This window comes from Lycium barbarum, chromosome 9 (genome assembly GCF_019175385.1).
Source record: "Lycium barbarum isolate Lr01 chromosome 9, ASM1917538v2, whole genome shotgun sequence".
NCBI lineage: Eukaryota > Viridiplantae > Streptophyta > Magnoliopsida > Solanales > Solanaceae > Lycium > Lycium barbarum.
In genome coordinates this window covers 124,881,576-124,896,746 of record NC_083345.1, presented here as the reverse complement: position 1 = coordinate 124,896,746, position 15,171 = coordinate 124,881,576, and the positions used below count along the sequence as shown (strand labels likewise).

General features: G+C 34.5%; 1 long non-coding RNA gene across 1 annotated transcript; it reads left to right on the top strand.

Annotated features, from left to right (window-relative positions):
• Positions 1–1,306: 1,306 nt before the first annotated feature.
• Positions 1,307–3,804, top strand: LOC132609893 (uncharacterized). Its single transcript, XR_009570961.1, has 2 exons — positions 1,307–1,579; positions 2,303–3,804. It is a non-coding gene; the product is annotated as an uncharacterized LOC132609893 (long non-coding RNA).
• Positions 3,805–15,171: the final 11,367 nt, after the last annotated feature.

Sequence of the window (15,171 nt, the reverse complement as noted above, 5' to 3'; positions counted from 1 at the left end):
TCTTGTTTGGCTAGTCTTCTTAGTGGAGTCTTCAATTCAAGAATTGGCCTTCATTGGCCAAACACGCCCCTCTTTGCATAGATGGCCCTCTAATCAACCTTGCATGCATGGCCTTCTTGCAAGCATAACCTTCCTTGCACAAATAGCCAACTCCCGATCTTGTCCAAGTTAGCAAGTGTAGCTAATTTGCAGAAATGTCCCTATTTACACGCTTGACAACTTTGCACATTTGGTCCCCTTTCTAGTAGCTTCTTCTTCAATCAACTCCCAAGCCACCTCCCACACATGATAGGCCTCATTGTGGGGCTTGTATGGGCCTCCAAAGGCCTTTAACTCCATCCTTATCATCCATGCCGCTTGTTGAGCTTGAAGTTCCATATCTAAGCCTTGGATGTAAGTCTTGAAATGAGGTGTGTCAAGTAGGATCATATCAAATGTGGAAATCCAACATAGGGTATATTAAGAACTAAGATGAATCTGACCCAAATGCCATTTCATCAAAAAGTTAATATTTTAAAAAAATCAGACTTATGTCGAATAAGAAAATTTCATACTATAGTTTTTGTGTAATTACAAAACGCAGTTACAATTTATGTATGTACGAAACATAGCTACCGTTGTTGTGTCAGGCAGGTATCAACTGTATGAGAGGAAGAGTTGTATCAAGTGGGTATCGATTCAGCTAAGCTATATGGGACATGTATCAACACATATTATATCAGTGTTGACAGCTACCTTTCGTAAATATAGTAGTTACGCACAATTTTTTGAAATATAGCTACATTTCATAAATAAAGCCTAAATATTTGCCATGACTACGTCGCATAATTGTTCCAAAACCTTTTTGCTTTGTGTCCTCAGCATTGAAATAGAACAAAGTTTCTGAGGCAATTTGCATGATTGGCCTTATTCGGGGGTGGTCTTTAATTTTACCTCTCAAATTGTTGATCTTTAACTCTTTTTTTTCCTTCGCCTAATATCCCGAGGTTCTGAGTTCGAGCCCCTGATCAGTAAAAAAAAAATTGCAAAGCAGAGTTTCATAGCAAAATTAAGAGTATTCAAGCAAAAGTTAGGCCTTAAGGCAAAACAAACTTCTGCCTTAAGGCCTAACGTTTGCTCAAAATTAGGCCAATTCGGGCAAAAGTTAGGCCTTAATGTAGAGGTTTCGCGAAAGCCTTGCTTTGTGATTTTTTTTTTTGACTGAGCGAGAATTTGAATTCAGAACCTTAAGATATTTTCGATAACCTTTTTAAGCGCTTACAAAAATTAAAGACCAAGCACAAAAATCAAAGACCAGTGGGTTTAAAGGCCAATCCGCAAATGAAGTTTCTGGGCCAGTAACTTGGTTTCAGCAAAACCTATTATTGGGCCTCCATCTAAAATGAACTGCCCATGTACATATCATTTGCTTGCTAAAAACTGCAGTGGCAGTGACACCACTTTCAAACCTAACTCTCTCTCTCTCTCTCTCTCTCTCTCAAGTGTGTGTGTGTGAGAGAGAGAGAGAGATAGAAATGAATCTCAAAATTATATGTAAATCGAATGTCCCAATCTTTGGTCCACTTCTCCTTTTCTGCAAGTAAGTTCTTCTATTATTTTTGCTAGCCATAAAATGGAATTTCTTTATTTCAAGTCAAGATCCATCTTTTTTATATGTTTAATTTAAATATCCTTGATTGTTTTTCTATTTATCAAGCTAATAGGGTCTTTAATGATTAATTTTCTGAAGGGCAAGTAAGTTTTTTTTTTTGTTGTTGCTAGCTATAAAGTGAATTTTTTTGCTAGCCATAAAGTGAACAAGATCCATTTTTAGCTAGCCATAAAGTGAAATTTCTCCATTTCAAGTCAAGATTCAATTTTTTTGTTGCTAGCTATAAAGTGATTTTTTTTGCTAGCCATAAAGTGAACAAGATCCATTTTTGGCTAGCCATAAAGTGAAATTTCTCCATTTCAAGTCAAGATTCAATTTTTTTGCTCTATGTCAAGTCAAGATCCATTTTTTGCTAGCCATAAAGTGAACAAGATCCATTTTTGGCTAGCCATAAAGTGAAATTTCTCCATTTCAAGTCAAGATTCAATTTTTTTGCTCTATGTCAAGTCAAGATCCATTTTTTGCTAGCCATAAAGTGAAATTTCTCTATTTCAAGTCAAGTTCCAATTTTTTCCGTTTAATTTAAAGAACCTTGATTGCTTTTTCTGTTTATTAATCTAAAAGGGTCTTTGATGGTTAATTTTCCAAAGGGTAAATGGGATGTATTTTGAAGAAGACAAAGTAGATATATAAAATACTCTTTTCCTGTAGGTTCCGTACAAGAGTGTTTTGAAATGGATTGATGACACAAATGATGCCACAGAACCTCATTTCCATGAAGTACAAAAACTTTGCCTGATTGGAAAGCTATATTGCTCGGATTCTCTAAAACTGTTGTCGTACCTGTCTCAGATCCTCTGAAAATGCAATACCTTCGGAGGATCAGACTCGGACCAGCAACATTTTGGAAGAGGCCGAGCAACATAGTTGGAAAGCAGATTGTGCAAACATCAGTGCAAGGATGGTAATATGTCTCAGAGTTGCTCGATATCTATGCTTGTGGGAGGTAGCTGGCCCGGAAAGAATGGTAATATGTCCCGTTCTTTTTAGGGGAAATCGGAACAGACAGGCGAAGAAGGGTCTAGCGTAGCTAGAGTAGTAAAAAGTATGATTTATCAAGCTCCGTCATATCAAGGAAGGCATGTTTCACAATGGTCTGAGTTGACACGTCACTCTCAGTAACCTATCCTAAAAGGACGCCACTCATATAACGGGAATCTATGTCGTGGGAAAAGCCAAGTTAACGATTTTAAGAGCTAGGGCGTTCGGATCCTTCTGCTTCATCATGCTCAAAATTGACAGAGTCCCCGTTTTTTCATGATACAACGGAGCCTCGGTCAATTTTTGAACGTGACGAAGCAGAAGGATGCTGACGCCCTTGCTCTTAAGCTTGCTAACTTTCTTGACTCTTCTCGAGATGTTGATTCATGTAATATGTGTGGGGTCCTATTCCCAAGGTTAGCCATTTATAATGGCTTGTGAACTAAGTCATTCTTAGTAACCTACCCAAAAGGAGGACACCATGCATATAACGGGAATCTCTGTCATGGGAAGAGCTAAGTAAGTTAGCAAGCTTAAGAGCTAGGGTGTTGGGATCCTTCTGCTTCATCATGTTCAAAGTTGACAGAGTCCATTTTTTCATGATATTAACGGAGCTTCAGTCAATTTTGAACGTGACGAAAGCAGAAGGATCCCGACTCCCTCGCTCTTAAGCTTGCTAACTTTTTGGTTCTTCCTACGACATTGATTCATATGATATGTCTCGTGTCCTAATTTCAAGGTTGGTCATTAAGAATGACTCGTATCTCGGGAATCTATGTCTTGGGAAGAGCCAAGTAAGTTAACAATTTTAAGAGCTATGGCGTTCGGATCCTTCTGCTTCATTATGCTCAAAATTGACAGAGTCCCCGTTTTCTCATGATATCAATGGAGCCTCAGTCAATTTTTTAACGTGACGAAGCAGAAGGATACTGACGCCCTTGTCTTAAGTTTGCTAACTTTCTTGGCTCTTCCCATGATATTGATTCATGTCATATATGTGTGATGTCCTCCTTTGAGGATTAGTCATTGAGAATGCGAAATAGTTCTTCACATGGCTGTTTTAAACATTTAATTTTCTCTCTAAATGACTCACTTGAACTATTACTTTACCATTCTTGTATTGATGTTTGTTAATTCATGGCTGTACATGATGGGATTACTATAATTTTCTATACTTATCTTTTATTAGGAGAATTTAGTTACAATCCTGCAAGTTTTCCTGTGAATCTAATGAATGAAGATTGCTGAGAATATAACTAAAACTGGGAGGAAATGGGTGAACTTAGCCTTTTCCCATTTGAATAGAAGATATTTGGTGTGTTATTTACATCTGCAAATAAAGATCTCTTGTGAAAAAAACAAAATTAACATGTATATTCATCATGTTGATTAAATTTTTAAGACTCTTTTACTTGTTTTTCCCATCATTGTTTTACTCCTTTTCTTTTCTTTTTTCCCCTCTGTAAGTCATCTAGATTTTTTATAGTATATAAAACTCATGGTTTTTTGTAAGTATGTCTTTTACTTATGAGATATAACATATAAAGATTCATACATTTTGTTTCTGCTTCAGGGCTAATAGAATTTTTGAACTTTTGTAATTGGAATAAATCCCATGTGATCCATTAGTGTTACCGTTAATTTGGCTTCACTGAAACATGATTTGCACAAATTATTAAGGATATTCCTCTTTTGGAGTTAGGCTTTACTCACACAAACATATGGAAGATGAGGGAAGAGTACACACCCAACAGAGCATGAAATAATTATAGGAATATTCACATTGTATGTTTCCAATTTTATCGTCATAAGTAATTAAAAAAAAGACCCTTTTATGGTTAGTGAATAAAGAGGATGGGGTGTAAATTATTAAAAAATTATGACAGGTGAGTATCGAAATAAAAAATGCATACGTTAGCGGTAGGGGGTGCAAAATGCAAACAAACAAGATTTTGTATATCCAAATGTATATAATCCAACCTTTTACTTTGAATAGTTGTGTTTTAATTTATTTTTCGAGCATGTTTATAAGTTGTTATAATTAGTATATTATTTATGATTTGGAGTGGTTTTGGATTAAGATAGAGGGAATTCGGACGAGCTCTAAAACAAGTTGAAATTTAAATATTGTTTTGAGTGAAGCACAAGATCCAACTATTAGTTTAGACCTCGTTAACAATTTGCGAATAAATATTTCATCTGATAACTTTTAAGGATATATTTCTAAATGTCATAAATTTCTTATTAGTCTTTTATCTACAACAACACCACTAGCATATCCAGTGAAATCCACAAGTGGGATCTGAGAAGGGTAGAGTCTACGCAGATCTTACCCTTATCTTGGGAGAAGCGGCTATTTTTGATAGACCCTCGGTTCAGAAAAAAATAATAATAAAGCAGGTCACATAGGAAGAAGAGCAACAGCTAAAACAAAACAGTATCCTAAACGAAGAACAAGAAACAACCAAACAAATAACAGAAAACAAAAGACAAGAAACTACAGGAGAAATACTACAACTACTAGTAAGGAAGGATAAGCGAGACTAATGCTCTATTACCTACTAACCTTTTATCTTAATCCGTGTCCTCAACTACCTTCTATCTAAGGTCATATCCTCGGTAAGCTGCAACTGCGTCATGTCTTGTCTAATCACCTTTCCCCAATACTTCTTTGCCTTACATCTACCTTTCTTGAAGCATCCAAAGCTAACCTTTCACACCTCCGCACTAAGGCGTCCACACATCTCCTCTTCACATGTCTAAACCATCTCAACCTCGCTTCCCGCATCTTGTCCTTCATCAAGGCCACTCCAACCTTGTCCCGGATATCTTCATTTCTAATCCTATCTCTCTTATTATGCCCACACATCTATTGCAACATCCTCATTTTTGTACTTTCATCTTCTGAACGTGAGAGTTCTTGATTGGCCATCACTCCACCTCATACAAGATAATTGGTCTAACCATCACTCTGTAGAACTTGCCTTTAAGTTTTGGTGACACCTTCTTATCACACAAGACTTCGAAAGCGACCTTCATTTCATCCACCCCCCACCAGCATGAATAAGGGGATCTTATGAGTTATTATTTAGTTGGGTCGGGTTTAAATGATTGAGCGGGTTTAAAAAAGGATTTCGGGTTATTTGGGGGGATAATTTCCGCCAAGACAGGGGTATATTTGAAAACTTTAAGGATAAGAGGGTATTTTTTATCCAAAATAAGTTCGGATGATATTTTTAGCCTTTTTTTCAAAGTAGAGGGGTATTTTTGACCTTTTCCCATAACTAAAAGTGTAATTTTATCATCATTTATAAGAACATAGCATTTTGGACTCGTTAATTATCATAAAAAATTATGACTGAAATTACATCATCGATAATCTTAATTGCAAATCGTCGGGCTATTGTTATTCCAATAACTTTCAGTACCCTTCAAATCATCATTGAAATCTTAGTTTAGTTCTTTGGCAATGAAGAAACAAAAAAAAAAAAAAAAAAAAAAACAAACAAACAAACCAAGAGAGAGAGAGGGAGGGAGAGAATAAAGCTGAATATAAAGACAAATTGCATTCACTAAACAAGTGTGATGTGTTTTCGTGATAATTAACCATATAAAGGCATATGCATGTTAACCGGTTCCAACCGGAACCGGTTAGGAAACCGGCCGGTTCCGGTTCCAAAACCGGAACCGCCTAACCGGTTCCGGTTCCAAAACCGGAACCGCCTAACCGGTTCCGGTTCCAAAACCGGAACCGCCTAACCGGTTCCGGTTTACCGGTTTTAAAGTCCAAACCGGAACCGGTCCGGTTTGGATTGCTTAATTTTTTATTTTTTATTTTTTGTATTATATATATATTATAGTATTTATTTGTATATTGTAGCTATATTTTCATATGTTATACAACTTTATAATTAAAGTTTAAATATTTACTGACTAACAGCCTAACAGCAAGTCAGCAATACAGAATAGTGCTTTTCGTATACATATATATGTATAACTTACATATACTTATATATATGTATAACTTAATATAATATATGTACAACTTAATATATATTACTCTATATAACTTAATATATATACTAAATATATGTACAACTTAATATATATTACTCTATATAACTTAATATATATACTAAATATATGTATAACTTAATATATATACTATATATATGTATATATATGTACTATATACTATATATACTTATATATAGGTATAACTTAATATATGTACTATATATACATATCTACTATATATAGGTATAACTTAATATATGTACTATATATACATATCTACTATATATACTATATATACTTAATATATATACTATATATACTTATATATGTGTATAACTTAATACTATATATACTATATATACTTATATACTATTTTTTCTTTATATACTATATATACTTATATATGTTTAAGTATACTATATAACTTAATATACTTATAAGTATATTCTTAATATATTTTAGGTATATTCATAACTTAATAAAAGTAAAAATATGAACACAAGTAAATAGAAGAAAGCTCAATGAGCCATATATTTTATTCATTCTTTGATAACATTTATTTGCAAGTTGTATTTTTTTTAACTTGCAAATAATACATGAGTTATACAAAAATAGTACAATAATAAAATCACCAATTTTGAACCATTTCGTTAATTCCCCCCACATCATATTCGTTCATGGAAATATCTTCAAAGTCTTCCATTTGGTCCGGTCCACTAGCTATCAAATCTTCAATTTCTTCCTCTTCGCCTTGCTCCGCCTTTGAGTTTTGGTTGCATCGCTCCGATCTAATCCAATCTCGAATGCACACTAGTACTTGCAAGCTAAAGCTGGATAATGAATGTCTATGGTCTCCAATTTGCTGTCTTCCGTGGCTAAATGCGCTCTCCGAAGCCACGGTTGATACTTGAACCGTAAGGATATCTCGAGCCATTCTTGAAAGTACCGGATAGTTTGCCTTGTAATTCTTCCACCATGCTAAGACGTCCACCTCATCCAGTTGGCTGATATCCACATTTGGCTGCATCAAATAAAAGTTAAATTCATCAAAGTTTACAGTAGAAGAAGAAGTTGGCTGTGAATGTAAAACTTTTAAACCCGACAAGCCCTTTTTGCTACTCTGAGAAGTAGTAGGGCGTGGAGCAACGAGTGTAGCACGTTCTTCCAAACTAGAATAATGAGTAAAAACTCTTCTAAACTTATCATCAATAGCGAGATCGGCTTCAGCTAAAGATGGTTGAACTCCCTCTTCAATTTCTAAAAATGTATAAATTTGACTAACCAAATTTTTAGTATAAGACACTTTTAAACAAGGATTTAAAAGGGAACTCAATATAAATAAAGTTGGGATGGGAAAAAATACTTCTTAAATTTGATTATCATTTCAAAAATAGCCACTTGATAATCGGGTTTATATTTATACTCTTGTAAAACTCTAGCTATTTCCGCTAAGTAGGCTAAAATTCCGGTTACCGTGGGATAAAATTGTCTAGAAAAAGCAAAAGTTGCATTATAAAAATTTTCTAAGAGTTCAATACATTCTTTAACATCTTCCCAATGCCTAAAAGTTAACCAATTCTCACTATCAGTATTATATTTGTTGTGAACTTGTTGTATGGGAATCCTATACTCATATGCTTGTTGTAGCATAATGTAAGTGTAGTTCCACCTAGTCTCAATTTCTACTTGAATTTTCCTAGGTCTAAGGTTATTTTCCACACAAGCATTCTTAAAATCTTTAATTCTTCCCCTATTAGCATTACAAAAAAGAAACGCAACAGCATTTCTAACTTTTTGAACAGAATCATCAAAATGCACAAGACCATCTTTAACAATTAAATTTAAAATGTGACAACTACATCTTACATGAAAAATATTTCTTAGAGGAGGGTTTATTTCTCTTTTTAAAAGACCAATTGCCTTTGTATTATTAGAAGCATTATCTAAAGCAATACAAAGTGTTTTTCTATAAATGTTAAAAAATCTCATTATAGTAGACATTGAATCGGCTAAAAAATTTCCATCGTGATGACCTTTTCCTTCGTCATATAAAAAAGCTATAATTCTTTTTTGCATAACCCAGTTGTCATTAACCCAATGACATGTAATAGCAAAAAAATCTAAATGGTTAATACTAAGACCCAAATCAGCGGTAAGACAAACATTACAATTTAAAGAATTAAATACATGGCGTAAATAAAATCTATATTTTTTAAACAAATCTAAAACATCGGCTCTACAAGTACTTCTAGGAATACCCTCAAATAACGGGTTAAAACAACGTTGAATGTAAGTAACAAATCTCAAACCCGAGGGAAAGGAAAATGGTAAACAATCATAAGCTACCATTTTAGCTATTTCTACGCGTTCTTTTTTCTTGTCATACTTAAAATTTCTACCGGTTCGTGGGTCTATCGTCATTTGAATCCCCCCCCCCACATTTGAACCCGTTTGTTCTCCCCAAATATCCATATGTTTGGTTCTCATATGACCATTTAGTGTACCCGTTCCACCATCCTTACCAGTTCCTTGCTTAAAACTAAATACTTGTCCACATAGGGTACACGTAGCTGTTTGGTTTTCCCTATTCGTAGTCATAAATTTCCAAACTTTAGCTGTTGGCTTACGAGTTCTAGGCGGTTTGTCTTGTGTATGTGATTGTGCAGGACATGTATCTCCTATGGGATTTTCGGGGGGTTGTGTTTCATCATCATCATCATCTAAGTCTTCATTAAAAGTGTCGGTAAAATGTTGTTGCATTGCCTCATGACCTAAAAGTGGATTATTTCCACCAACATCAATACCTAAATTAGGTGTTTCTTCCACAAATGTTTCCTCATTAAGCGCACCCCTAACAATACGATTACTACTACCGGCACCACGTCTTAATCTCTTTGACATTATTAAATAGAATTAATTTAAATCACAATCAAATAAATCACAAGAAAATAAATTACAACAAATTAAATTGCTAGAATTAAATTGCGAAAAATAAAGATAGAGTTGGAACGAAGGTACCAAATTGCCGGATTAATTTCCAACAAAGTGAAGGCAGCTAGAATTGCAAATCCACCAAAGCTACTTCGGATTATTGCAAAATCACCAACTCCACCAACAATATTATAATTGCAAAATTAATAATTGAAAGTTGAAACTATAATAAGACTTTGTGGCTAATTATTGCAAAGTAACTATAATTGAGAGATTGCGATTTGAGAGAAAGATGAAGAAGAGTGAATTGATGTGCATCAAAATGAAAATAAAGAAGGGTTTATATAGGGGTGGGGATGGGTTAAAGTGTTAAAAAAAAAAAAAATGGAGGCCAAAAATTAAAAAACTGACCGTTTGGCAACGGCCATTTTTGCAAATGGACCGTTGCCAACGGTCCATTAAGCCCAACGACTCTTTCGTTTTTTTTTTTTTTAAATTTTTACCGGTTAAACCGGTTTAACCGGTCCGGTTCCGATTTTACCGGTTTAACCGGTTCCGGTTTCCAAAATATTGGAACCGGACCGGTAAACCATTACACGGTTAAACGGAACCGGTTAACCGGTTCTACCGGTTCCGGTTCCGGTTTAACCGGTCCGGTTACCGGTTAAAACCGGTAAGGCCAAACCGGTTGCCACATTTATAAAGGCATTACATAGAACGGGAATGAGAAATTTTACATGAGATGCCTTTTTCCGGACCCCACTAACACAATACTTTGTGTAACGAGCTGCTCTACATTTGATCATCAACCGTAAGGATATAACATGTGGTTATTAGACTCGAACCTTTAATTGAAAGCACCATCTAGATTGAAAAACTGAAATTCCAAAAAGTTACAACCCCAACAAGAAGGAAAAAAAATTAAGAAAGGTAATAAAATATCACCTGGTGATTACCAAACAAAAGGAAAAATTAGGACATTATTGAAGTAATGCTACTCACGTAATGACTAAAGCTACCATTTGAATCAATGTATCGTAAAAATCCTCTTGATGTTTAACTACACTAAAGCATTGACTAGATTTTCAATTGAAAAATGTTCCATAACTTGCCAACTCTTCCTCTTTATGTTCTCGACCATAATAGCAAAATAATTTAATACAATGAAAAGCGTATGTCTTAATATTTGCCTCAACTTCAAATGATAGTGATGGTCTTAAAGGCTACTGAAGATAGTGGAACAAAATAAATGATTTTAATATTGAGTAATTGCAAATGTGAGTAACGTAGCGTAAGAATTACTTTAAGAGGTGTCTTTTTAACATTTTTTTAATAGTACATAGGTGAAGAAAAATAAAAGAGATGCCAAAAAATAAATAGAAATGGTGATCAAGAGATGTGTCACATCACCTTGTGTATGCCTAGCTTAATATTATAGGAGTATAAGAATAGTGGAATAAAATAATTGTGGGACTAAATAATACCCATTAGCAAACACAGAATAAAATAAGGAATAATACGTATAGAAGCTCTCAAACTTGGTCTCAGCTGGCAAGTATGTCCTCCAACTTTAGGTGTGTACAAGTAGGCACCTCAACTTGTATCCATTTTGTCACTTGAACACTCCAACTTGTGAAATGATCATCTTGATACTTCCAATATTCATTTGCCACGTCAGCATTTGTGTTCATGTGTTCAACTTTATACAAGTTGAGGTGTCTACTTATGCACACCAAAAATTAGAGAGCATACTTGCCGGTTGATGCCAAATTTGAGAGCTTGTTTATATATTATGTCAATAAAATAATCGCATGAAATATTCTAAGATTTTCAACTTTATCTCGCCGACCAAACGATCCATAAATTTTCGGGAAATGACACTACCTAGTCATTAGGAATTTGTTTGGCCCATGTTTGGACTTAATACCACGAGTTGACCTTTCAGCCCAAACATTCCCAGGCGCTAGCCCATCAACCTACTGACTACCAAAAAAAAAAAAATCAAGACTTTTTTGTGTTTACTTTATGATCAAGAAGTCGCCACTAAAGGTTCACTACAAAAAGATTAGACTTTTTGAGGCGACTAAAGTCGCCATGAAAGATCAAAAAGTTGCCACTAAAGGTCGATGAAAAAATTCATATTGAGCCTTCAAAAAATATCCCAAAGCATGTATAATGTGTGTTTAATTAGTAAGTATACATTGATTGAGCGTTCAAGAAATATCTAAAAATATGTATATAATTAGTAATTATACGTTGATTATACATTTATTAAAAATAAATTACACAACAATGTCACATTTTCTAAACGCATACTGTAGGAATACGTATTCTATACAATAATGATACAATTTATATACATATGATAGATTTTGTCTATACAACAATTATACAATTTATATACCTGAAATTAATTGAAAAAAATACTAAAAATAGAATTATTTTAAAAAGGCTAAAAAATATCTTTTAAGCTTCTTGAGTCATCTGGTTGTCAATAAGTTAAGAGCCCGTTTGGATGGACTTATTGCTTTTGTCTTATAAGCCAAAAGCCATAAGTTAGGAATTCTAGCTTATGACTTTTGACTTATTTTTGTTGTTTTGGCTTACAAATAAGTACTGAAAAATACTTTTCTTATTTTACCTAAACATTATGAAAGTGCTTAAAAACACCTAAAATAAGCCAATCCAAACAGGCTCTTAAATTTATAACTTATAAGTGCATCCAAACAGGCTCTTTACTAACACCAAGACAAGACAAGTTTCTTTGAAGAATTAGCTATTGGTGACATTTTAGTTTTGAAATTATCATAGGTGACTCATGGAGACCACTTAAAAGCAAAACCCAATTAAAGTTGGTATTAAGAAGATTGAGGTCCAAAATGCAATTTTTCAAACTTCTTAATCTTTTACAAAATACAAAAAAATCCCAATTTAATCCAAAAAACCCACTAGCCCCCTTCTCCTCCTCCCCCCTCCCCACCGCCCCACACCCCCCCGCCCTCAATTTTTTTTTTGATATTTTTTATTTGCTTTTTCACCAACCCCCTCTCCTCCTACCACCCCCTCCCCCCCCCCCCCCCCCAATTTTTTTTTTTAAGTTTTGATTTTTTTTTTTTACTTTTTCACTAGCCCCCCTCCTCCTCCCAACCCTGTCCCCCCGCCCTCCACCCCCCCCCCCCCCCAATTTTTTTTTTTAAAAAAAGTTTTGATATTTTTTATTTATTTTTTCACTAGCCCCTCCCCTCCTCCTCCCACCACTACCCCTGCCCCACAAACCCCCACCCCCTAATTTTTTTTTCAAAAAAAGTTTTGATATTTTTTATTTGCTAATTGGCTGTTCTGTAGAAATGAAGAAATGAAATTAGTTGAACTTAATAAAAAATAAAATAAAGAATCCAAAAAATACTCGATTTCTATTTATGGTTCCACATTTCATTTACATGCAATAAAATACCTCGAGAGGTTTAAAGATAAGAACCCCATTTTTACTTCAGGAAATGAAAAATCGGAATCCCCGTTCAATTTACTGGTAAAACCTGGGGAAAAATGGGCCTATTTCAAAGGAGACCAGTAATTATTCCCTTTCATATCATTTGACCCATTGTAACTTCTTGATTTCAATAGTTGAAGTATTTAGCAAAGACTCGGAATAAGTAAGAATAGAAAATTCGATTTAAGTTTTAAATTAGTTTAAGTTAGTCCATATTTTTACTTTTTATTGACGCCTTTCAAAAGAGGTAAGATCCGGTGAATCGGAAACAATTAATTAAGACGAAAGAACTCCTTTGCTATCAAAATATCCAATATTTCGAAAAAAATTCAATATGTGGAAGTATCAACGTAATTTCATAGAGTCATTCGGTCTGAATGCTACATGAAGAACATAAGCCAGATGACGGAACGGGAAGACCCAGGATGTAGACGATCATAACATGAATGATTCAGTAGATTTGGATTCATATATATATATATATATATATATATATATATCCACCCATGTGGACTCGGAAATATTCCGCCATAGTTAGGGCAGTCAAACCAACTCTCATACGAGCTCCCGGCTGTTCATTCATCTGACCGTAAACTAGGGCCACCTTTGATTTCAAAATTTTCTTCATTAATCACTCTAGATTCTTTCATTTCCATGTAAAGATCATTTCCTTCCCGAGTACGTTCACCCACTCCGCCAAATACGAATACGCCCCCTTGAGCTTTAGCAATATTGTTAATCAATTCCATAATGAGTATTGTTTTACCCACTCTAGCTCCCCCGAATAGTCCGATTTTTCCTCCAAGGCGATAACTCCTCCTCTTCCCCATTTTTTTTTTTTAAGTTTTAGTTTTTTTATTTGCTTTTCCATCAGCCAGCCCCCCTCCTCTTCTTCCCACCCCCCCTCGCCCAAAAAAAAGAATTAATTTTTTTTTACCAGTCCCCACTCCTCCATCTACCACCCCTCACCCCCTTCCCCAACCCCCAATTTTTTTTTAATTTTTTATCAGTCCCCACTCCTCCTCCTCTTCCTCCTCCCACCCCCCTCCATCCCCCCAAAAAAAAATTGAAAAGTTTTTCTTTTTGTTTTTTTGCGCCCCCACCCTTCCAAAAAAAATTGTTTTAAAAAAAGAAGTTTTTAAAAGTTTTTATTTTTTTGCACCCCCCCCCCCCCCCCCCCTAAAAAAGATTTTTCTTGAAAAGAAGTTTTGACTTTTTTTTTTGTTTCTTACTTCCCCCACCTACCTCAAAAAAAATAATTTTGTTTTAAAAAAAAGTTTAAAATCTTGAAGGGAAGTTTTGACTTTTTTTTTTTATTTAGGAAAAGTTTGGATAAAATCCAGGTTGTTGTTGTTGTTGTTGTTGTTGTGTGTTTGTAGTGAAATAGATGATTTTTCTGCTGCTATCCTAGTATGGTTTAGGGTTTAGAAAAATATATCCAACAGATAGTTTTTTTGTTCTTGTCCTGGTATTTATCTGGTTCTGGTTGTAAAAAGATAACCAACAGATTTGTAGTTATTGCAACAAGTTCTACACTTTTTGCAACAAGTAGACAATCTGTTGCGACGACTCACTAATCTGTTGGACATAGCTTCAGTTATTTGCTTCTATTTGTAGAAGATATCTAACAGATTTGTAGTTATTGCAATAAGTTCTACACTTTTTCAACAAGTAGACAATCTATTGCAACAACTACAAATCTGTTGGACATAGCTTCAGTTATTTGGTTCTGTTTGTAGAAGGTATCCTACAGATTTTTAATTGTTGCAACAAGTTCTACACTTGTTGCAACAAGTAGACAATCTATTGCAATAACTACAAATCTGTTGGACATAGCGTCAATTATTTGGTTCTGTTTGTAGAAGATAACCAACAGATTTGTAGTTATTGCAACAAGTTTTACACTTTTTGCAACAAGTAGACAATATGTTGCAACGACTCACTAATCTGTTGGACATAACTTCAGTTATTTGCTTTTGTTTGTAGAAGATATCTAACAGATTTGTAGTTATTACAACAAGTTCTACACTTTTTGCAACAAGTAGACAATCTGTTGCGACGACTCACTAATCTGTTGGACATAGCTTCAGTTATTTGCTTC